Here is a 25,907-nt window from a genome sequence, read left to right as displayed (position 1 = left end):
ACATGTTTACCATGAGGATTTAAAGTTAAATGGTTTCTTCTCACCAAAGAAGTTCTGCAAAAGGTTAGTTTGGCATTTATTGTGTTCACTTATGAAAACCACCTCCAAGATACGCTAACTGAGCTGAGCTCCAAAAATGGTCAGGGCCATGCCTGTCTTTTCCCAGGGTCTGGTGCGAAGCTCCCAGGTCTGGAGCAAAAAATATGCTCACACTTAATCTCAAACTTTATGGCATTCATAACGTATCACCTCCGCTGGTAACAGGCTCTTTAGAAAACTGCACACGTGCGCACAGACAGAGCGCTCCCTCCAAGCACGCATTCCCCAGCCTATGGTGGTTAGCGCGCCGGGGGCCGCCACTGCAGACTCTGAGGCCAAATGCAACCAGACGACGCAGACCAGCAATTCTGCCCACACATCACCTAGGAGTGTTGGGTGAAACCAGATTGTGCTCATCCGCTCCTTCTAATGCAGACGCTGCATCTGACTTCAAGTGAAGCACTTTCATGTTCCAGCCATGGCGTGTCCCATTTGTGGCCTCGTCAGCTCCTCATCCATTATGGATCCATTATGCCTTTAGTCAGTTTCCATGTTTCTTGCAACACATTAAAATGCACTGCAGGAGCTAAAAGCAGCCTCCTCCGTAACCATTATGATGATAAAATGCAACTTGATGGAAACGGATATATTATTATTGCTCCCTAACAAGACATGTGCCCTCAGGAAACAAAGAGTTGTTAGTTTTCATATGAAAAAGAGGCTTAATGGGTATTCCCAAGAGCTTGTAAAGGTGGCTGAGCAGGCACATGGTACTGCCACTCTCTCCAAGGCTAATGCTTGCCCACTCTTTAAGGTGCAGTCGGAAATGCCATCCCAGAAATCTTTTGCCGGGCTCCCCCTCCCCAGCCAAGCTCTCCCTCTGTTACCTGTAGCCCTGCCCCTGTACCAAACCCTTTCTACTTTATATTCAACCTTTGCGTGTAATTATCCTCTCTCCCATCAGGTGTATGTTCTCTAAGTGCCAGCTCAGGGACTTTACTCAGAATAGGTGTTCATTAAATGTTAGATGATTTTGTTTTTTACTGAGCGAGAACAAAATGACATGTAAATATAACCCCCCCAATTTTTTTTTTAGTTTATGGATACTCTGAGATATCTGGTCAAACCACTAGTGCTAGGTCATGCAGAGTCCGTGGTATTGGCGTTAAGTTGACCAAATGGCTCTACCCTTCCAACTGGGGTGCCTTGTGCTCCCTGTAAGTGATCTAGTAAATTGAGGCTTTCCATAGGTGCCATGAGAAAATTAAGAGTTAATGATTTTTTTCCCTAATGGTTTCCTTTCTTAAAATAACGTTTTATGTTATAAATATATCACACACAAATATATCATATAACCCTTGTCTTTTTCATACATATACATATATATACACACACAATATCGTCAGTTGTTGAATTTTCTCTTTATCTGATTAGTTTGCAAGATTGCTTCTTTCAAGTTTATCGATAATAGCATCCCATGTGTTTCCTATTCAGAATTAATCACTGTTTGTAATTAATTATTTGTTGTATCCTAGTTTGTCTGTCTCCCCAGTAGACTATGAGCTCTCCAAAAGTAGATGCTATTTTCTCTTGAGCTTTGTTAGTATCTCCCCTGCCTGACACCAAGGCTGACATGGATGAAGCACCCAGTAAATATTTGTGGAAGGATCACTGTCTGAAGTATTTAGTTGACTGATTAATTAATGCCTAATTGAAGTTCTAGCTTGGTAGAGGGTCTTCAAAAGAAAGACTGCCGACTTAACAACTAGGCTACAGGTCTTGCAATAGGTTTTGCTTCAGAGAAACACCTGCAAACCAGAACACTAAAGCTAGCACCCTCCTTTAGGGAACCTGAGGGAGCCTGTAATCCTAGGAGAACAAGAAGGAGAAGCTAGCAAAGGGAAAATGCTGTATTATCTTGTTCAAAGAGAACATTCAAAATCAGAAACACCCATATTCAGATGTTAAAGATAGAGACACCTGGGTGGAAGTCAAAATATATCTTTGTTTTTAAATATATTTTAAGTTTGAGGGGCGCCTGGGTGGCTCAGTCTAAGCATCTGACTCTTGGTTTCAGCTCAGGTCATGATCTCAGGGTCCTAAGATCGAGTCCTGCTTGGGCCCCCCTACCCCCACCACCATGTGCACACACTCTCTCTTAAATCTTTTAAAAAAATAAAAAATAGGGCGCCTGGGTGGCTCAGTTGGTTAAGCGACTGCCTTCAGCTCAGTCATGATCCTGGAGTCCCGGGATCGAGTCCCGCATCGGGCTCCCTGCTCAGCGGGGAGTCTGCTTCTCCCTCTCCTGCTCCCCACTCTTGTGCTCTTTCTCTCTCTCAAATAAATAAATAAAATCTTTAAAAAAAAAAATAAATAAATACAAGTTTGAGACTAGAAACACCCCTACTCTGAATAAAAATTCCCTCTTTCACTCGCCTGCCTTCTCTTCTTCCCTCCTCCTCTCACTTCCCCCTTAATCCCTGCCCCATGCATCCCTCGGATTTTCTCATACTGTATTTTAGATCATTTTATTATCCCCCACATGTATATTTGTTTCTCAGAATATATGTTCTAATTTTTTATTTAGAAAAAGCATCATAAACACATGCATGTATGCGGGTAGGCTATACATATGGTTATAAAGATGTGTTCATACCATCATAGAATTAGCTATTTATTTAGTCTTGCTAATATAGCAGGGTAACAAAGACACAGAAAAATCAAAGCAGTAGATAATTTTTAAAATTATTCATATTTGACTCTAGGACACTAACAATTTAAACACTAGACTTCCCTTCTATGCTTAGTTCTATTTAGCTCAGGCTACTAAGACTAATTTATGTTTTAAGGGCATACACTAACTGATCATATGGGATAATATATGTAAAAGTACTCTATAATTAAAAGCCCAATGTAAACATGTTATTACCATAATAATTATGATTTCTCTTTCAGGCTATATGTATATAAGTACATATGTATGTATATCTATATATTATGTGATCTATGTAACCTGACACAATTTTCAAATACCTAACACAGTTTCCAAATATCTGTTCACAGGCCAATAGTAGTTAGTGACAAAGTTTTTACTGGCTAGGGCAAAATGAGGAAAATTGTAACAATGTATTAAGGTTTTTTTTTTTATCATGCTAAATGCATAATATTTAAAAAACAGCTTTTGTTCTGAAATAAAATTATTACTGATTTTTTTTTTGGTTTGTTCAAAGGTCTGTTGTTTTATGAAATTATGGGGATAACGAACGGTAATTTTTAAAGCCCTTCTTTACAAAAAAAAAATAGAAATTTTCTTTCGAAATGTTACTAGTCCATGCCTGACAACATTTCCCTATTCTGTGTGAGGAGCGAACACTGCCTTCAGGTCCTCGCGTCACCCCAGTCACAGCCGCATGGGAACATCCCTGAAGAGCCGGCCTCTGAGCGGAGCCCGCCCTGGCTACCAGCACTCCAGCACCTACCCGAGCTCATGTGGGCTCACTTCGCTCCCCCCCCCCACGACAGCCCCAACTAGAAGTACCACTTTAGAAGAAACCCCCAATATTAAATGAGCCCAAGGAGGGGGAAGGGTGAGGGAGGCATCGAATCCAATTTATTATAGGCAAAGAGACTTCAAAGTCTCCATCTGATGGCTCAAATATCCATAACAGAATTGGTATTTCTTCCCGGATTCAAGGCATGGCCAGCTCACACAGACTCTGTTCCAGAGTCCAGTTTTCATGTTGGAGGCTGCAAGCCAGGCAGGCTCTCTGCCCTTTGATCTGGTTGGAACCGGAGTGTTACAAATATGCTTGTATTAAGCTATCTCCAGTCTGCCTGAGGGCATCAGTCTGGAATGCGAAAATGGGAGCTTCAAACTGTGAGGTTCCCAAGTCCTCATTTACGTCACATTTTTTTCTGGCAGGCTGGCTGAGGCTCCTTCTATGGAAGGCAACAATGTGATGCCCCTGGATCAAGTAATGCACAAGGGCTTCATCAGGCAGGACTAGAGAACTCTGTCTCTATCCTCAGGGCCAGGAAGTCAGGTGAAGGACAAGGGAACTACAAGCAAGCACCAGAAACCTAAATTAAGCTTTCATGAAGCAACCCGCAGGCATTTAGGAGCACAGAGGAGCTCCAAGCACTGTAATACAGAGACGCAAAAGAAGCGCCACCATCTTTGGACATCAAAGCATCCGTGTTCCGCCATCCACCTCCGGGGGCAATGAATCATTTCCAGGACTCCATCCCTTTTATTCCGAGGCCTTATCCTCCTAGACTGGACAGCGCAGGCCTCCTTTTGCAAAGCCAAAACGTAGAAAAAACTTATTATAGCTGGAAGATATTCTGCGCAAAAGAATGTGCAGTGAACAGCAAACATTTCCAGCAGCATAGCCAGTATTTCCTTATTTCCTGGACATTTCACTGAAAATCTTCCACCCCTGTTTTCACAGGTTGTGGGCATCTGCTGCGCCAAATTGTCTGCTGGTGAGAGAGAGAAACCAGCATATTCTGCCTGGCCCAGGGATAAAACTGAAAAAAAGAGAGAGAAGTGTCCTTGACAAACAGTAGACTCTGAGCTAAACCTGTCTAACCTGTCAGCAACAGGCTTTAAATGGTGGATGACCAGAGACACTGAGAAAGCAGCTTGCTTAATTTTTCACCAGCTTATATATCACACTGGTCATAATCCCCAAAACATCAAGAACCCTCAAGTCCTTGGGTGACTGCTTCATACAAACATGGAAACATGGAAATGGTACAACGAAGACCACTGTTCCTTTGACTCCTCCAGATGGAAAAGGTGCTGCTTTTAATATCATGCTTACTGGACATCCATCATCCAAAGCACAGTGTGATCGTTGTAGGGCACAGAGAAAGAAAATATATTCTGTGGGGTAGAGGAATGCAAGCAAGAGTCTCAATAGACATGCAGTGAAGAAACGGTCTTCTACTTCTTGTCAGAATCATGGTGGGACGTGGTGCACACGGATGTTTCTGGCTGGTCTTAAAAGAAAGGAACTCTTTCAGAGAGTAGCGACCTTAAACATCTTATCAGCCTTTGAAGTTATGCACAATGACATCCTCTGGTTCCTTGCCCAGGGCAGAGGTTTAAGCTTTAAGACTCCATTTACTTACCGAGAATTAAAGAAATATTTTTACCACAGCACAAGGCAAAACAGCCAGTTTTTTAAAACAGCAAATGATAGGATGGTGAGGTAGGGGAAAATATCCTTTCTGTGAGGCACCCCGCTGTGCTACGGGATCCAAGAGCTCTAAGTCTAACTTTCTGGGGTTCATCTCCTTTATTTTTAGTCTTCTGTCCTATTCAGATCAGTTTTGTGGGACTCCAGTTAAAGTCACAGAAGCAGAAATAGGCTCTGATGCTTCCTCCCTCCCTCAGACCCATCCCAGGTCCGACCTATCCTTCCTACTGACACCATTATGTCTCTGCAACCCTTTTCACCCCTGACAAAAAAGGGTGACCCCAGCTCTCTCTAATGTCACCAATGTGATGGTTTACGCCTTATGGCGGGTCACATCTATCTGGTCGACCACTTTATCCCTACAGACTGTATTCCCAGCCAGCACAGTGTTGAGCATATAGTAAATTCTCGTGACATGCTCGTAGAACAAGAGTCTGCTTACTGCCACCCCCAGCATTCTTTCTTTCCTTTCTGTAAGATAGCTGCCTGTTTTGAGGTATACGCTATTTTTAGGGCCTCACCCATGACTCAGTCTTGGACATCAAAACCTTCTCTTGCTGGAGCTGTTTGGTTTATTTGTTTTTGTTTTAATCTCATACCATGGCAAAAGTTCTTATGCAAGACCCCAAAAAGCTGGGAGCCCAGAGAGTCTGAGAACCTCATAATCCTCACTTAAGAAAAGGTAATAATCCTAAATGCCATCGTTTTCATGATTTGATGATCTCTGTATAACTAATTACTGAATTAGAGCCAAACACTTGAAGGAAAACAGAAGGAAATCTGTTGCCCTGAGATTTATCTTTCTTCTTCAAAGAACTGAGAGTTGCTTCTACAGTACACGTTAGGATAGGCCTTGGGCCAATCATTGTAAAGAGCATCTGAAAAAGTACTCAGAACTGTGTGCCTAGTTGTTCCGTGACGGATATCACTATTTGTTTGCTTAAGTGAGGCTGTAAGGATTGCTGGAAACGTTCTGGAAAAATATTAGTCAAACCCCAGTCCCTACCACCAAATACATGCACGCAGTTCACATATATGTCACAACCACGCAGATCATCTCTGACTTACAGGTATGAATAATGGATAGACAAGCTGAACCCCGTTCAAACAAACAAGTGACTTGAGTTCACAATAGAAAAGTAAACATGGCCCTCAGTTGAAGTTAGCCTTTAACTCCAAATTGTCTATGTACACAATAAAACAAGCTCTTTACTGGAGCCTGGAGGGCGTCTCCACGTGGGCTGTGGCGAATTCTCCTAACTGAAGGCGACAGACAGTAAGTCAACATGAAGGGGCTCTCTCAAACACCCCACTTGGCACTCATTCACAGACGGCCTCTTCATCTGAAAATGTTCAAAAGACCGCGGCTGGTCTGGGGGGTTCCATTTGGCCCTCACAGCAAAGAGGCTACACAGTTCCCCATATTACACAAAGGGGACAATTTGGTAAGGAAAAACTATAAAGTAGTGCTTGTGGGTTAATCGAGTTAAAAGACCAGCCCAATGAAAGGAGCCCTTTGCCCAAACAATTTGCAAGTGAAAAAAGAATAAAGAAAGAAATCAAAACTCTGGAAGTACAATCCCCAAATACACAACTTGTAATTTCTAATCAAGCAGGAAGGCAGAACTTGAGTCATTTAACAAAATGTTCAATACCCAATTAGGATTTGCGGCCCTGAGCAGCTCTCTGATTGCCCAGGGGATTAATCCTCTGGGCAGCAGGCCCCAAGGCTCCTATCTAGCAAGCTCCACCACTCATTGGGAAGTCAGGGAAAATGAGTGTCTAGGTTAGATTTGCTGCTCACAACTTTTCAAGGGTTACTGAAATCTCAGAAATAAAGATTGGCAGATCAAGGGAAAAGCACAGACATGACCGTTTGGTTCATTAGAATCATGCAAATAAAGTCACTTTTGCAAGACATGACCGTTTGGTTCACTAGAATCATGCAAATAAAGTCACTTTTGCAGTTGTAAGGAGTCAACTCAGGTTAGTTTTCTAGCACCCAAAAAGTAAAAGGAAAATACTCTTCAGTTTAACCAACAAAAAGGTATATGAAAGTCAAGCATGATAAAGGCAAACAAAAAACAAACTAAAACCAAACCAAAACAGAACAAAAAAACCCGATAATGCCCCGTAAGAGACTTTCTTCTTTCCCTTTTATTTTATTTTAAATTTTAGTTTAGCAAGAGGAGAGTTAAAAAAAAGTTGGGGCTTTGTCCATATTTTTTGTTGTTGTTCACTTTGATTTTTTGTTGACTTTTATCTTATTTTGATTTTTTTTTTTTTAAACATGGGTCATACCTGCATACAGTATAAAATTCAAAAGGTTCAAAAAACATCGAAACATTTAATCTTATCACCCCTGTCATCTGCCACTCAATTCCACTCCTCAGCAGCAAAACAAAAACAAAAACAGAACAAACAAAAAACAGCAAATACTACCAAAGGTGGGGGAGAAAAATCAAATGTTTTTTGTAAACTCCTGTACTTAGCACTTTTCACTCAACCTACTTTGAGATCCTTCCCTATCAGTGGTACATATAGAGCTGCCTTCTTCTGCCCAAGTGCAAGTACATCTGTAGGATAAATTTCAAGAAATGGATTTGCTTGCCCGCTGATATATGCATTTTCTGCTTCAGTTAATATGACCAATGTGCTTTTCCTAGAGGCTGTATCAATTTATACTCCCATCGGCAATGTAGCTCTGCTTCTCCTCACCCTGGCTAACAGAGGACCATCAACCACAGCTGGCACTTGAACAAGGAGGGGGTTACGGGTGTGGACATGACACTCCTTACCCCACACCACTGAAAATCCACGCAGAACTTTTCACTCCCTAAACCTTAACTACTAATAGCCGACTGTTGACCAGAAGCCTTACCGGTAAGTCGATTTAACACAAATTTTGTATGTTCTACATATTATAGACTGTACTCTTACAATAAAGTAAGCTAGAGAACAGAAAATTGTATGAACAAAATCATAAGGAAGAGAAAATACATTTTCAGTACTGTATTTATCAAGAAAAATCCATACATAAGTCGACCCACACTGTTCAAACCCATGTTGTTTGTCAAGGGCCAACTGTATTTTGAACTTCACCAATCTAACAGGTAAAAATGATCTTTAAAAGTTTTAGTTTATATTTCTCTTAGTAGCCCTGAGGGTATAAGTATCTTTTGATATGTTTAAGAGCCATTCATCTCATTTTCTGTCAACTGCACCTTCCCATCTTGGGTGACATTCTACCACTTTCTTTATCTTTATCAAAGGCAATCTCTCTAGTAAATAATATCCAGGCTGGTCTTTTAGTGTTTTATAGTGCCTTAAGCCCCTTCATAGAATTTTGTCTAATTTAATAACTACAATAAGCTGGTAAGGGGCGCCTGGGTGGCTCAGTCATTAAGCGTCTGCCTTCGGCTCAGGTCATGATCCCAGGGTCCTGGGATCGAGCCCCGCATCGGGCTCCCTGCTCGGCGGGAAGCCTGCTCCTCCCTCTCCCACTCCCCCTGCTTGAGTTCCCTCTCTCGCTGTGTCTCTCTCTGTCAAATAAATGAGATCTTAAAAAAAAAAAAAAAAAAAAAAGCTGGTAAGGAGGCATAAAAATATTATTCCTATTTTGGAGCTGAGGAAGCAGGTTTAGATTGTTAGCAGATTTGACCAAAGAGCTCACTGTATGTTCCCAGCCAGGCCTAGAATTCACAGTTTACCTTCTAGTCTAATGATTTCTGCGTGCGTCTGTTTACTGCATCAAAATGCCTTCTCAGATTGTAGAAGAGACGAGAAATACTCTCTTTTTTTAGTGATGAATTTGCATTTTCTATTGACCTGGCCAGTTTTCATTGTATAACAAGCAAATAAGGAACGCTACAACTATATTATTCTCCTTCTGTTGTTTGGGCCAAAGCCTAGAGAAGCTTGGGCTCTGCGCGTACATCACCAGAGTATGAGCTTAGCATCCCTGGGTGGGCAGGATGTTCGGGTGGAGGGGGTTCGAGGAGGATGGACACACTCCCTTCCCCAGGAAGCCTGGGGCCCCGGCACAGGCCCCCCTACTGAAGTGTGCAGGGGAGAATGAATGCACCAACTCCCAGGACAGGGCAGAGGAGGAGTCCCCCAGGGGTTGGGGAAGCAGAGAAGAAGACAGTTGCATGCCACAAGGCCTGTCAGTTTTTGGCTATTGACAAGGAATGCTTCTGGGTTCAACCTAGGATTTTGATTCCCAAGTGGTCTCTGGTCGATCCTGGGGATGCAGTCTCTAGTTTGCCAGAAAGGGGTGTGAGGTGGAAAGTATCCGTTGATTTGGGAAAAGGGACAGAAAGGAGCTAGAAAACCGGAAGACCTGCATTCTGCTCCAAGATGCAACCGGGCAGAGGATCCAGAGCTGTGAGCGATGGGGCAAAAGGAGAAAGATGCCAAGCCAATCAGAGCTGCCTCAAGGGCCTGGCAGGCAGCCCCCAGGACCTGCAGGGCAAGGAAGGGCTCGGTGGACAGGGGTTCAGTCTTCGAAGCTGTGGTTTGGTGATCGTCGGCCAAGCTGCACCGTTTGGGGCTTAGATCTGGAACCTTGCCATTGTCACCAAAGGTCTTGACTTCTTGGCTGTCTGCAAGGCCCGCATGGCCAGAGCATAGGATGAGTGTTCATAAATCTGAGCTTACACCTGGCGCAAAAGGCACCGATTTCATCTTTTAATTTAATCACCTCAATCTGTTCGTTTCCTTCAAGGGTAGTCCTTTCCATAAAAAGATGAAAAAAACTCTTCCCTCCATTTCTGTTCTTGCTGGAGGGCTAGTATTCACCCCGTTGAGAAATCCTGAGAGAGTAACACATGTGCAGGTGGTCTGGAAATTCTACTGCAGCCTGATGGAGCTCCTGCCCCAGACATAAGGGAGTGATGGGGTAATTCAGCAAGACACCCGAAAGGTGGGCCGTTCCAAGGGAACCCAAGCTAGCTCTGGGAGGCACCTCTGCTGGCTCCGCCCAGCTAGCTGGGCAACCGGCCCGTCTCCTGGGCAAGAGCCCGGCTTCCCCTGGTTCGCTGAGACAAGGCCTCCCAGCAGGGCTCCCCACCCTGGGGTGGGACAGGTACAGAAGGCAGAGATTCCACCCACCGTAAGCCCTGGAAGGATGTCTCTGACATAACACAAAACGTGGCCTCGCGTCATGTAGAAGTCAGGTACTAAAGCCAAAACATAAGGCGAAACACAAGTGTAGACAAAATCGCTTTAAAAATTAAGAACTGCTTTAAAACAGAGTAACCTTATGGATGTAGAAATTCACTGCATATAGTTACTGACGGGTAATGAAGATGGACACTGAAGGCTTGCTTCTATTTCTCCAGATAACATCTCTCTATCGACGACCCATCTGGGCCAGGAGCATATGGTGAAAAGCTGCATGAAGTCTCTCCACTGTATACCAAGGGCAGGACAAGCAAACAACAAGTGGTTGTGCAGGAAAAGGTAGTGTGCTGTCCGAAAACAGAATGCCCTGACGTGGCGAGGGAGGCAGGACGGGAGCAGTGAGCACTCAGCACTCAAAGCCGATGGGTGCACAGGCTGTGGGGCGGGCAGAGCCCATCTGCTGGGCGGGTGGGGACAGGCAGGCTCCGCTCTGTGGACAGGTCAAGGCTGAGCACAAGCCCCCAGTTCCTAGGTTCTCGGCAGGAGGCTTGGGCTCAGACACAGGGTAGGGATCTGGGGACCAATTTGGAGAACCAATTAAAAACACACACACATGCACACAAAACAAAAAAACAGGACTCAAGGTCAAAGTTGGGTGAGGCAATAAGGATTCGGGGCTCGAGCTCTTTAAACACTGCTTCCGGTCAAGATTCATCCCAGGTCCTGGGGCAAGCCCCATCCTTCGGGGAAGGCTGAGCTGGCCCGGGCAGTGCAGTGAGGAGGGATGGCTACCTCTGGAGCCTGCTTACATGGCATCTGGGCATGAAGGTCCTCCTAACGCTGAGGGGAGGGTGCCGGGACAGGGTGAAGTTACTCTCTTTAGTTCTGGGATGGGCAGCAACAGCTGAGGACAGAGGCAACTGTATGGGCTCAAACTTGCACTCTGGGGAAGGAGGGAGTCTTCCAAAAACAGTGAGGGTCTGCCAGGCTGGACTTCCTTGCACAAACCAGTAATGAGCATAGGCCCGGGGCTGGCCAGGTGGTGGCCCCACGCAGCCCCTGGACCACTGGGGAAGGGAAATGGGGACCCCTCCCATAGCCTGTCTTGACTAGAGGCAAGGAGGCGAGCCCCAAGTTACCTATACGACTCAATCCTGGTACAGACTCCCTGGACAGCAAAGATCCAGCCCTGGATTACACTGGCTTTGTGAACGGTAGTATATGTTGTCACCAGTTTCAGAAGTGACTCCAGAGCCAGTTTACAAGTCTGAGTCTCAATGCTTTAAAATGACCTATCGTTATGGACCCCAAATTAACATTACCCAGCGAGTATTACCTGCTTCCAAGTGATTTACTTTTTGCTATCTCTGAGGATATTCAAAAGAAAAATAAAACTAGCCACATTACTCACTGAATGCGTACTGGGTGCTAGTAACTGAGATAAATGCTTTACACACACCTGTTTAGCTCTCTGAGGACAACACTAACTTTCTCAAGATCACACAGCCATCAGTACACAGGCCAACCCTAGAAAACAGGTCTCGCCCTCCTAACTCTGCTCTGTGGCCTCAAGACAGACCCGTCAGTTCAGAAATTTCCAACAGAGGTGCTCCAAATCACTTAAAACCTGTAACAGCCGCCATGCTCTACGCCCAGACCAACCAAAGGTGCTGGAAGTGAAGGACAGAGAAGGGGGTCAAGGTGCCTTCTGACTGAAAACCAGCACTTGGTGGACCAGCCAGCAGGACAGGAGGCAGGGCCCCAGCTGAGATGTCTGGGAATGCAGAGTGGCTCAAGCAGAACGTAGGGATCTATGCAGGCTTGGGAGAGGGAGGCAGGAAAGATGTCGTGGCTGGTAGGCGTCACCAAGAACTGGCTTCCACAATGAGGGTGGGACGCTTCCCAGAGGCCTCAAGGAACCTTCATAGCTTTGGAGCACCTTCACGGGTCATGTCGATTTTCACAGGTCTCGGGGATGCATCAGGCATTCCTGAGGCAGTCCTGTGAGACCAACATGAGGTACCGACAAGGAATTCCACTGGACTTCCCTCAGGAGGAGATCACTTCCTGTTTGGGGAGCACTTCCTGGATGGTGGTGGATGCAAGCCCCTGAGGGTCGGCTGTGTTCAGAGGGGCAGCAGGGGAAGGAGAACACCATGTCAGAGGGCAAGAGGAGCCAGAGCAGAGTGTGGCGGTGTGCGAGTACCAGGTACATCTGGAGATCAGGAAGTGGGGCCATCTGGTGGCAGGGAGGCCCAGCGGGGCAAGTGCAAGGGGTAGCAAGGGCAGGAAATGGGATGCCATTACAGATGGAGGAAATTAAAATGGTCAAGCTTTCCAGAATGGTCAAGCTTTCCAGACGTGAATTTAGAAGCAAACAGCAGAGGAGGGGATCTTCCCAAGATACTTGCAGGAGAGTTGTCTGCGAATTGTGGACAGTGGCGTTTGCAAGAAAGGCTGGCTACTACTATTACTGTGGCTCTAGTTGGGTTGGTGTGATCCAGTTACAAGGCTTGGAAGGGAGGAACGTGTGTGTGTGTGTGTGTGTGTGTGTGTGTGTGTGTAGGTGTTCCAGTGCGACTGTGATATTCATTCACAGTCACATCAAAAGGACAAGATTTCTTTTGTCTCCCGGACCCCTCTCTGTAGACTCCACTTGCCTTCCTTGACCTCTATTTATGCAGTAGGAGCTGCACATTTTCCCAATCAGCTACTTACAGGAAAACCCTTCCTAAATAAACACCACTAATTTTGCTGCCACACCATGAATTCTTGATAAAATTACCCAAGCCATATTCCTGGAAAGAAAGCCCATTATCAACAGACTTTGAGCATCAGCGCTGTTCAGGGCATCCTACTGGTATGTGGGAAGAAAACAGATCTGCTCATATTTGCCCCCAAAGGAATTTCTATTCTTAGATCCATATAAAAAAAATAGGTATGGACAGACTTGGATGTGGTGAGGAAAGTGTATTGGTAAGATTTACCCAAAAGGAGGAGGGTTAAGAGGCATTCAAAAATTACACTAATATCAAAAAGTGCATGATTGGCAAATTTTGTATGTGTGTGAGCAGATTGTGCCATGTATTTTTAGGCACCATGTGAAAGTTTACCTCCAAGTAGTCATCGGCAAGGTTTCTCTGTCTCGTCTCATCGACCCACTATCATTTACCCAGCTACGCTACACCACACAAGGAACACCAAGCTGTCCCAGAAATTTTCTGCCTCACCATTTTATAGAACAATTTTCACATATGCCTTCAAAGGGTTACCACGAGGACATTACACAAACCTTGATGCTGTCAAAACCACATTCAATTAAACTAATAGAAGATGTTCCATTTCAAAACATGCCCATGTTACATCCTGATGAGAAGGTATCAAAAGAAAATGAATTTGGACCACTTTTGAATGATGACATCTGCATTACCACAGAGATTCACCTATCAAACTAATTTAGGTTTAGAGCTAAAATCAACACTGCTGTCAGAGAGTTGATTTCTAGTCATTTAAAAACTTCCATGCTAAAGAGTATGATCAGGGGGAATTTTAATGTCATAGGAAAAAGGAGACATAGGAAAATGCACACAGCCAGCAAGTGTTTACTGATCATCCAGTGTAAGGTTCCATCCTATGCATGGAGGAGATTCCAAAATGCAACCTCCGTCCTCAAGGGGCATACGATCCTATCTGCAAAGATACTGACAATGAGGAGGAGGATGACGGCTCTCACTCATGAATTACTATACTCCACGTACTATCCTATGTGCCTTACTAAATTAATCCTCCCCAGGTACTATTATTAATTGGTCCATTTTACAGGTAAGTACATTGAGGCACATTAAGTGATAAATATTTGAATAGTACTTCTCAGAGACGAGTTTCAAATCATCTTGATGTTCTGGCTCATCAGATTCTCCAAACCATAGAGAGGCAGACAGTATGGTAAGCATCCCACAGCCACACAAAGTGGGAATGGCAGCATGAGTAGAAGGTGGTTCTTGCGGGTACTAATCTGCTACTTTTATTTATTTATTTTTTTTTTTTATTTTTTTTTTAAGATTTTATTTATTTATTTGAGAGAGAGAGAATGAGAGACAGAGAGCACGAGAGGGAAGAGGGTCAGAGGGAGAAGCAGACCCCCTGCTGAGCAGGGAGCCCGATGCGGGACTCGATCCCGGGACTCCAGGATCATGACCTGAGCTGAAGGCAGTCGCTTAACCAACTGAGCCACCCAGGCGCCCAATCTGCTACTTTTATAAAGAGAAGGCACTAAAGGGCAGTCGTGTGGGACCCAAATGAGGAACTGACAAGGAATTCCACTGGATTTCACTCAGGAGAGGATCACTTCCTGTTTGAGTAGCATCCAGGAAGCAGGGGAGGGTAGGCTGTGTTCTGAGGGGCAGCAGGGGAAGGGGAAAACCATGTCAGAGGGCAAGAGGAGCCAGAGCAGAGTATGGAGGCGGGGAGGGAGAAAGAGTATTTGGAGATCAGGACGCAGATCTGTTTGGCATGACGGCCACTGCAGGTTGATAACAATGGCAGGAAATGGGGGTCACCATGGATTCTACATGACAGGACTGAAGAAATTAAAAACGGTCAATCTTTCCAGAAGGTGAATTTAGAGTGAGAGATAGTGAAAAAAAATAACCGTTAAGGAGAAAGGCAGGATAATTGTGATTGCGTAAATTATAGAACAAATTGTTGTATATTCTAAATTATAATTTTTCTAAATTATAAATAAATATAGAATATAAAAATAAACAGAATCGACTCTCCAAATTGAAGGGCTTTAATGCAGACTGAAAAAGAACCCAGAGAATCTCTACAAAAATATCTACAATTCAAATCTTGTCTCTGAATCGTTTTTAACTTCATCCCTTTTTTATGGCTAATCCTTGGGTTGACTCACATGCTCTCACTCCTTGCTAAAAAGTGAAAGCTACATATCATCATCATTAATAATAAATTGAAAGGACTCAGGTTCCTGCACTTGACAGGAAAAGCATAAAGACAGAACAAGCTCTAGAAGTACAGTTGAAGGTGATAATGATTAAACGTCTCCAAAATCCCTCCCTGGAAAATCTACCCCAACCCCGCCTGTTATGCACTGAATCGTGCCCCCCCCGCCCCCCCCCCCCCGCCACCAAGTCCTAACTCCTGGAACCTCGCAATGTGACCTGATTCAGAAAAGGAGGATCTTGCAGATGCAAGTAGTTAAGATGAGGTTATACAGGAGTAAGGTGGGTCCTAAATCCAATATGACTGGTGTCCTTACAAGAAGACGAGAGACGCAGATAGAGACGCACACGGGGAGAAAGCCACGTGATGCTGGAGGCAGAGACTGGGGCTGTGGCATAGCCAAGGGCTGCCAAGGATTGCCAGCAACACCAGAACGAGGAGAAAGGCATAGAACAGATTCTGCCATTGAGCCTTCAGTCTGCATGGCCCTGCCAACACCTGAATTTTGGATTTCTAACCAACTGAAAGATTCGTGTAAGAGAATCCATTTCTGTTGCTTTGAGCCACCCAGCCATAGGACACTAAAACCCTGACTCTCCTTCAGCCCCTGAGAGGTAGGACAGCCAAGGGAAAACCAGCTTTGTCCGGGGCTTGGGAGACTTGACTTCTAAGCTCCATTCTGCAACCGCCTCCCAGAAGAACCTCTCCTTCAAAGGCCTTCAACTTTCAAATGAAGTATTTTGGCGCTGGTTGAGCTGTTCGTCTGCTCTTAGGTTTGCAATGTCAATCCTATCACATTAGAGCCCAGAAAGTCAGCTGCTCCAATATCCATTGAGGGTGAGAGTTTATCATGGGGCTGACACAAGGTAAACACTTCCAAATTCAAGAAACCCCCGATCACCCATGGAAGCCAAGGAGAAAGTGAAAAGAAAGAGTAATTAGTGGTGGTGGTTGCATTTACCATATGCCACATAATCATTCCATCTTCCGTCAAATCTGGCCTCCAGCCCTCATGCCATGGCGAGTTAATACAAAGAGACGCTGGGAGCTGCCAGACGCAGAAAATTAATACATGGGACGCATGGAGGATCTCTGTAACCCACACTTCATTTCCCAAACCTGCCCGTGTCAAGGTCATTTAACCCCGGCAATACGAAACCCACTGCGCGGAGAAGAAAGAAAAGAAAGGCTGGCATTGAAATTGTCCCCCAAGCCTTACCCCGGGAAGACAACGTACATAATTCCTGCTTGGCGGGCTCTTCAGAACGGCTAGAAACTAATGATTAGTAAAACAAACCCACTAGTAAAGACCAACAAGAAATTCCCGTAAAAACCTCACGTGTACCCACTATTCTGTGTTACCTTTCTTTCAAGAGGAAATTATGGCTGTCAAATCGCACCCTTTCATTACTGTCACAGACTCTTTTAAGAACGGCTAATCAGAGAAGCCTACAGAGGTATTTAATCGGATTTTTTTTCTTCAAATGACCTAATGTTTTGGTATGAAACTGCTGGCGGCTCATGCTGGGTGGAAATTTAGCACTGTCAGCATTTAATTATTATTTTATCGCGGATTTCTTTACTTTCCTACAGGGAAGAAATAACTTAAAATTTTTTTTTAAAGGCAACAAATGCTTAGCTTCTAAAATCACGAGACACTGCCCTCATTATTTTGCATTGTCAAAAATTACTAGTTCAGGACCTGGGACCTATCACAGAAATGCACTTTTAAGTTAATAAGTGGTAGCACTATCACTAGCTTCAATCTTCCAGAACACTGAAAGCAGGGAGGGAAAATAGTGTTCTCTGTGCTGGTTTTGGGAGATGAAATTACTCACGACTCATTCCTCTGTGTGTGTGTGTGTGTGTGTGTGTGTGTGTGTGTGAGACAGCAGCTATGTATTCCAAATGACATCCCCTGCCCCATGATACCTGAATGAAGCCCGTGGCTTTGCCCTCCGCCCTTCGTCCTCCTCCTTGTTACTTTGCCTTTTTTCCTCCTCTAAGGGGTCGATAGGAGAGCAAAGAGGAGGAAATGAGGAGATAGGGAAGGGAGAGAGAAGACAGGTGTGCATGTGTGATCCAGCTCCCAACACAGCCGACCCCAGGTTACAGGTACAGAAGCCAAGACAGGTGCTTCGAGGGGCGGACATCTAGGTGTGTCCCCGTTTCTTCCTCATCATTTGCCTCGCGTCCCTTCCTAGGAAAATAGCCATTTCATCACGGACACAACCAAAGCCCCTCTTCATGGGCATCGCTTCCCCTTTAACCAGTTTCTTTTACTTGCTTTGGAACTGGATTCTCTCAACGAGCTGGGGATGCTTGGTGCATCAACAAATCTTTCCTGAGCACCTACTGCAAGCGAGCGATTGTGCTAACTAAAGGTGCAATATGGTATAAATCTGGGTTCAGAGGGGCCCCTGGGGAAGATTCATGTGCAGGAAGAAGGCTAGTCATTCATCAGAGCATAGAACGACTCATGAGTGGCAGGGATAAGAAAGGTTACACTGGTTCACATTTACCAGCTCCACAAGGTGCCTTGTGCCACCAACACACTTGATTTCAAAGCAGAACTTCAGACTTTTCCCCCAAATCTGTCCTTCCACTCCCCTCAATTTCTCTCATCTTAATAAATGCCATCTCCTAGATGTCAGCATCCCAGCACCCCCCTGTCCCTCCTGACTTCTATTCCAACCCACCAGAAAGTTCTCTTCATCTTCTCTACTTTAGAGCTTTACCTTATTCTGGTCCAGGGACATCACTTGCCTGGTCTTGATGACTGCACTCCACACAACAGCAAAAGTGATACTTTCAATAGAAACCTGAATGCGTGAAACCATGGCAGCAACAATGAACCCAACCTCCTCCAGGAGCAGCACCCTGACCACCTCCTGGACCTCCACCCAGGCCACACATTCCCACACATTCACCCTGTTTCAATCCCAGAGGAGCCGAGGCTCCCTCCATCAGCCTCGGGGTCTTTGCACATGCTGTGCCCACAGCCTGGAATCTCTTTCTTCCCTTATCTGCATAATGAAGCTCCTTCTGGATTTTTAAGACTCTTGGTAAATGTCACCTCCTCAGAGCTGGCCCCTAACATTTGTATCCCTCATTGTTTTTTATCACAATTTACAACTGTTTCACTTGTTTATTTGTTAATTACATATGAATTCCTTTCTGTCCTTGATGACTGCTGTCACTCCAACAACTAGCATAAGCCTGGCACAAATAAGAGATTCAATATTGGGTGCCTGGGTGGCTCAGTCGTTAAGCGTCTGCCTTCGGCTCAGGTCATGGTCCCAGGGTCCTGGGATCGAGCCCCGCATCGGGCTCCCTGCTCCGCGGGAAGCCTGCTTCTCCCTCTCCCACTCCCCCTGCTTGTGTTCCTCCTCTTGCTGTGTCTCTGTCAAATAAATAAATAAAATCTTTAAAAAAAAAAAAGAGATTCAATATTTTTTTAAATGAATGAATCAAGTATTTGTTATTCATTTCCCAATACAGTACATGTAACAGAAAGAAACTCCTATGTATTTTTCTTTTTTAAGTAAGCTCTACACCCAAAGTGGGTGGGAATTCACAACTCCAAGCTCAAACGTCGCATGCTCTACCAACTAAGCCTGCCAGGCACCCCAGAGACTCCTATGTATTTACACATGGATCAAGGGTGGGTTGGCTCCTTTTTTTTTAATTGAAGCATTCTGTGTACAACAAAATGATTCGATATTTGTATATAATATGAAATGATCACCGCAAGAAGTCTAGTTAACATCCATCATCAAACATTTTCCTCTTGTGATGAGAACTTTTTAGATCTACTCTTTTAACAACTTTCTTTTTCTTTAAAAAAGATTTATTTATCCATGGGGGGAGCAGAGGGAAAGAATCCCCAAGTAGACTCCCCGCTAAGCACGGAACCCGATGCAGGGCTCGATCTCACGACCCACGAGATCATGACCTGAGCTTAAACCGAGTCGGACGCTCAACCAACTGAGCTACCTGGGCGCCCCTCTCTTAGCAACTTTCAAACGTGCAAATACATCGTTATTACCTATAGTCACCATGTTGTACTGTTTTTAGCCCTTTCTTAGATAACCTTCAAGTTGAGTCATATACTAGTCTTTTTTTTTTTTTCATTTCCTTCAGTCTGATCACCCCTTGACAGCAGAGGGGCAACAGGGATGGAGGTGAGGAATGGGTGTCAATCTCAGAGGCATGGGCAGGATGGAGGTGGTGGACGGCTATGGTGATCCGAGGTGAGCAGCAGCTAAGACAAGGCTTCCCACCCAGACTTCAGCCCGGCTTGGTTGCCCTTGCAGCTGTTGCCTGCCTTCTAGTGCTATCTCCAAAAGGAAGGGCTAGTTCCTCTAAGAGGTGGCTGTGTTCTGACACTGAGCACTGTACAGGGAGCCAATTTGGTATGTATGGCTACTACAGAGGTCTACCTAGACACACAGTCAACGTAGTTGTGTCGTCAGAAAACCTTGGTCATTACAAATCAATTCAACATGTATTTGTTGAAGCCAGACATTGTTCTCTTCAACAGAGATTTGGAGCTAAGATAAAAAATAGCTCCTGCATTTCAGGAATTTACAGGCCACAGAAGGAGGCAGTAGTCTCTACGTACATGGTCTCACATCCATGTCCACAAAACAGCACGATCATCAGGACCTGATAGGAACTGGGGTTGGTGCTGTTACTGCTAGGGACCCAGAAAGGTCTGCAATCCTGCCTCTCACCTAACTCTTTCCCCTCACCAGCCAGGGAGCTACACACAGGAACAAGGGCCTAACGGGAATCGAAGTCACTTTATCACACTGAGCCAACGCGGGGCTCTGGCAAGGCTGACTCACCTGGCCGCATGCAAGAGAGGAAGCACGTGGTAAACTTTAAGGCACAGGGTCTTGCTCACGACTGCTTGGCGCTCATCTCATGTTCTATCATTTGGCGTTATCAGTTTCACAAAGGGTCCACCCAAGTGGCAGGAAAGGCAGTTGAAGGGTGGGGTTGAAACCCACGGTATCCCTTGCAATACAACCTATGAGGTCTTCAGTACCCTTCCCATTTCCCAGATGACGGAACAGGCCTGGGGCAGTGGAGTGACTACCTCGGCTCATGCAGCCAGGGGGCAGCTGAGCAGGACTGACACCCAGCTGTGTGGGTCTCAGGTTCAGTTGACTACATTCGTAGGGAGACTCCCCGTGATGGTGAAGTCACGTGTACAGGTCCAGGAACCGGATTTTATGGCAAACTAAGAACCATCAGCAGAATAAAAGCAACCATTTCTAGAAATTTCCAGTGGTGGTAAGACTCACTCTACATAGGAAGACTAGCAAGAATGATCCAGAAATGTAAATGAGAAAGGACAGGCCCTCTAAGAAGCTAAAAAGCCCAAGCACTCAACACCTGCCCTGACTGTCCCCACGAAGTTTTGTTCAGAACCTGCTGTTGACTCTTTCTTTGAACTTAATTCTGATTAGTTGTGTCGACTGGTTTCTTAGCCTCTAGCCAGGTTGATGTGGTAAATGAAAACTAAATCGTGGAGGGAGACAGTGATTGCAATGAAAAGTAATAGACTTCAGGGGTGAAAAAAAATTTTTTTTGGTAATTTTTTTTAAAGAAGAAAGCAGAGGTTGGCAAGCTTTTCCTATAAAGATCAGATAACAAATATTTTAGGCATTGCGGCTCATAACCTTCTCGGCTGTGATTACTCAGTTCCACCACTGTAGCTCCAGAGAAGCTACAGATGTAAGCGAATGAGTGTGGCTCTGTTCCAATAAAATTTTATTTACAAAAACAGGTGGCGGGTCGAATTTGGCCTGGAGGCTGTAGTTTACAACCCAGGGAATGGAGAAAAGCTTCAAAGCCAACACAGTATCTAGAAAATCTTAGCAGTGTGGGACCGCAGCATAAAGAAACAAATAATCCTAACCTCAAAAGCCCTTAGGACAACTGGCATTACAGCACAGCTTGGTCCTTCATCATAAAATTATAAAATTTTAGAAATCTAAACAACCTTGGGAATACTATGGTCCAATTCCCCATTTTTATAGATGAAGAAATAATTTCTCAGAGAGGTTAAGAGACTTGCTAAAGGTCAAACAGCTAATTAATGATTAAACTTAAATTAGAACCAGAGTTTTGGCTCTAAGTTCAGAACTCTTTCCATTATTTCATGTCTACTATTTGAGCCTTTTTGGTAACAATGGAATAGAGGAAATGCTCATTTAATTAAAACACTACACCCTTGAGACTCTTGAGATTCTGGAATCACTAAAGTACACAGTTCTAGATATTTAGAAAGATGATTTTGTATCATCAAGACAAAGGGTAAATTAGGTTTAATGTATTCAGACACTGTAATTTCAGAACTAGTGCTAAAAAGAATACATTTCAAATAAATTGAAGATTAATATATGTGAAAATTCTTGTTCTCCCTTGTGCATGGGAAAATGAAGTCTCATTGTCCACTAATATTGGAAAAAAAAAGCTTGCCATGGTATTTGATCGGTATAGACCCGTTCATAAATTTGACCAGTTTCAGGAATGCCCAAGAATCACGAAAGCATTGGCAAGCCCCAAGTAATTGCTTGAATTGCTGGATGCCCATATTCATTCAATTGTCTTATCAAACTGAGAAACAAAAGCCACCCTCGGCTCTACCTGTCCCTTTCTCTTTTCCATCATTAGCAACGTCTTCTGCGCCTTTTCTGAATTAATTAGGAAATAAAAATAGAAATCCTGACATGTTTATAAAGATTCAAAGTGCTGGTTAAACATGAAAGAACAGAGGTTGGGAACACAGAGGTGACACATTTTATTTCTGTGATGACAAGTTAGAGTCCTCCTGCCAGCTGGACCCTGCAGCAGCCAGAAGCATGCACCTGTCTGCAGAGAAGTCAGATAGGAAGGGGGACCTGAAAAAGATTTGAGGGCCCAGCGGCCTTCTGTGCCATGCAAATGAGTTCTCATTGCTCGAGGGTCAATGAGCACCATTCAGCACAGAGAGGTTCCCGACAGCTCCTGACCGAGGGGAAAGCAGGGAGGCCACTTCCGTTTGCCCGACCAAGAAGGTGGTCCTGTTTCTGTTTATAGACCCTGGACCAGGGCTCTGCTTGGGGGTGTTCACTCCTTCCAACCTTCTGCTATAGAGGAAAAGGGCGAAGGGGGTGGGTCACCTAGTACTTCTGAGTGTCCCTGAGATGCATTTCCCAGTTTGACAGACCTGCCAAAGGAAATGAGAAGCGATAAGTGATTGGCCCCCGATTAGATCAGCCACCTTGGGAAAGGTGCTGAGACAGAGATATTTCACTGAAATAAGGAGAAACCTGGGAATAGATTTCTGGCAAGCAATCCCAAAGTAGATATGGTCTGAATTGGAAATGGATTTCATGGGCAGATAAAGTCTAATAAATGGCAGGTCACTCAAAAATCATATGTCATCAAGTCTCATACAGTGTCTGTGAAGTTTGTTATCAATAATTTAACACCAGAAGAATCTAGCCCTTAGCAAATATTTAATTTCAAAACATACCTACTGATTTACTCAGATACAGCATACATAGTATATTAAAAATATATTACAAGAAGCCAGATGCCAATAAAGCTGCACTTGGAGAAGACCAGCTGCACTTGTTGCTTTCCGGATATTTTGCTAAAGAAGGGACTGGGCCCTCCACCCGCAGAGCTAGTCTGCTAGCAAATTCTAAACTGTGCAAGAGAAGAAAGCTTGTGCATGAGCTCCCCTTCGCACAGTACGATCTTAACCTGAGCTCCCATAACCAGGCCAAGCAATGAGCCAAGTACCGTAAGTGCTGGGGGGCAAGAATGAGCAGCCCCTCAAACACAGTTCTTCATCCCAGGCCTAGAGGTTAAAGGCCAAGAGGCCATCTGTATAAAGCAAGGTCTTCAGCAGCAAAGAGGAGTCATTCTTAAGGCGACTGGTGGCAGAAGGAATTATCTCTAAGGTCACTGTCTCCAATTCTTGTTGATCTGAGCCACTCCCTGCAGCCCCCACCCAATCCTTCCGTCCACTGTAGAGCAGACCCTCACCACTTCCTGGCTGAAAAGTGTCACCCCTTGCTGTAGTCTGAATGTTTGTGTCCCCGCCCAGAATTCACATGTTGGAATCCTAACGCCCAATGTGAGGGTGTGAGGAGAGGTAGGGCCTTTGGGAGGTGATTACGTCATTAGTACTCTTATAAATACAAGAGACCCTAGAGAACCCCCGGCCCCTTCCACCAGGGAAAAATTCAACAAGAAGTCTGTGACCTGGAAGAGAGCCCTCACCTGATCATGCTAGCACCCTGATCTCAGACTTCCAGGCTGTGAGAAAAAATGCCTGTTGTTTACAAGGCACCGGTCTGTGGTATGTTGTTAGAGACGAAGACACCCATGGGCAGCTGGTGCCAGGAGCAAGAGTTGCAGAGAAAGGGGTATTTTCTAAGGGAATGGTAGTTCATTTAACTGAGTTAAAAACACAGGCATGGCCTCGATAAGGACAGATTAGCTCTGTAGTAAATACTTCCCTAATAAGATTTTAGGTCTTCTTTGGGGGTGATAAAGGCCTGGCAGGGATACATTTGGTAGCTGGCAGGAAGAGAGCAGAGAGAGAACGTGCCAATGGGCGCCTCTCATCATCTTCCACCCAGAACACGTGGAGGGGAATCGCTGAACTGAAGGCTCGAGGGAGCTATAGGGTGCTGCTGCCAGCCGCCCGACTCGGAGCCTACGGCCTCGGGATTCAACTCCACAGTCTCGAAGGGCCTTCCGTTCTAGGGTGCTGGAACGGAGTTGTTACCGGCTCTCGGCAGAGGGATTTCAACCACTTTGCCTCCCACTACACGGGCGAAGCAGTGAGAAGCTTCTCTGCTCATCCTACGGGCAATGGCTGGAAGGTGCAAGGAAGATTGGGCAAGTGTCCGGAGACCTGGCTCCTCACCTCTCTGGGCTTAGCTACACATGCCAAGGTGACCCAGATGTCTGGGGCTCTTCCAGCTCTCAAAATCTCTTCCCTAGGAAATCCAGAATTGCCTTGACAGCCAGAAAACTATGAATCTCTTAGTTTTGCAGGCAGTACCTTTAAGGGGGCTGGAAGGATATACCAGAACTCTGAAACAAAACACCACGTGACCACCACCAGCACGTACTCCTGGACGCAAACATACCTACCAGGGCTAGTCACAAGCTAACGCAGACGAGATCAGGTAAGAAAATCACAGAATCCTCAAAGCCAAAGTAAAGTGCTGAGAACAAAGCCATCTGAGCTGATGATGACGAAGGCCAATACGGACTCTAAGTTTCTCCTTCATCAACTGCAACCCGTCCTCCTCCTCCTCTTCCCTGATACATTCCTAACCTTTCAGAGATGACATTAAGTGGCTAGCCCACCAAAGGGACCCCCAGGAGAAAATGACTCCAGAAGATCACAGTTGAAATCACTCTAGTAATGACCTTGAAGGACCTTGCCCTCTGAAAGGTTCACAGGTCTGCTGGTCACCAACCACTTGACACTCCAGAATCATGCTGAAGACAGCCCGGAGGGGATGGAAGTGTTTGTTTGGGGTCAGTAAACCCTGGCAGGGCTGGGGGGCCACGGGGAGTAGGGATGAATGCTGGAATGAAGATGAGTGGGGGAGGGGCGCTTGACAAACTGCCCACTCCCCACTTATGCCAAAGGCCGGTCTTCTCCAACACTGGTGAATTCTCTGCAAAACAAAAGCCCAGTCTGCAATTCATCGTTATAGCCAAGCACAAAGCGCAGCTCGAGAACACACAAACCACAAAGTATGTAAAAGTCAGCATTTTGCACCCCAAAGAAACTGCCACGTTTTGTCCCTTGGATTCTGCTTAGGGATAAGCTCCTTTCCTCTCTGGTGGCAGCCTCTGATTCAAAATTTAGCCGAGCCCCCTAAGTCAGAGGATATCGATGATGTCCAACAATCGTTTCTTGTTTAGGGCTAATCACCCCCAAATCACGCGTTTGTCTACTTTTGTTAGGGCTCAGCAATGCCGTGGCCATGTGACCAACCGGTCAGAGACATAATGGAGCTCACGCTGCTGGGATGGGGCCCCCCAACTGCCCTCCCACCTCAGCAGCGATGTTTGTGAAACCCTTCATTCAGCAGAACTGGGAACTGGACGCTTACATGTTTAACTGATAAACTTCCTCGCTCCCAGGTTAGTGTAGGTGGGAGAAGAATCGGGTCTTTGACTTGGGCGCCGGGTCTCAGGCAAGCAAATACCACTCCTGACACCACCAGAGCGACTTATTTTCAGTCCCTTCTTTCAACCTCTGATGGCTCCCAAGTTAATTTTCCAGAAACACCTTCTCAGTCAACGCTGGAAGTCCTGGAGGAAAAATGTGAGAAATATCAAAATAGCTGCATGCGCCAGCATTCGGGGCTTTGTTAGAACAATTTAAATTTAGTGCATTTAGACCACTTCATATTAACTAATTTAGAAAATTTTGCTTTAGCAGACTTAGCTGGCTGCTTTTCACTGCCAAACTAAATACTCCACTTTAAAATACACCCCTGCATACGCATGTGATTTCTCCTTTTAGGCTAGGAATGTAATGTT

The 25,907-nt window shown here is 45.1% G+C and overlaps 1 protein-coding gene across 5 annotated transcripts in view; it reads right to left on the bottom strand.

Moving 5' to 3' along the window:
- FOXN3 (forkhead box N3) overlaps positions 1 to 25,907 on the bottom strand; it is a 380,637-nt gene that overhangs the window by 315,512 nt on the left and 39,218 nt on the right. The window contains exon 1 of one of the 5 annotated variants that reach the window (XM_081830070.1): positions 25,475 to 25,676. The exons of the other annotated variants lie outside the window; for them this stretch is intronic. The gene's annotated coding sequence lies outside the window, so the exon portion shown is untranslated. Of the gene's footprint in view, positions 1 to 25,474; positions 25,677 to 25,907 lie in introns of those variants that run through there. 5 annotated transcript variants of the gene reach the window in all.

Source organism: Leptonychotes weddellii, chromosome 9 (assembly GCF_054177405.1).
Source record: "Leptonychotes weddellii isolate Sample4059 chromosome 9, ASM5417740v2, whole genome shotgun sequence".
Classification (NCBI taxonomy): Eukaryota; Metazoa; Chordata; class Mammalia; order Carnivora; family Phocidae; genus Leptonychotes; species Leptonychotes weddellii.
Note: the sequence above shows the minus strand (reverse complement) of the source record. Positions and strands in the feature narration are given on the sequence as shown.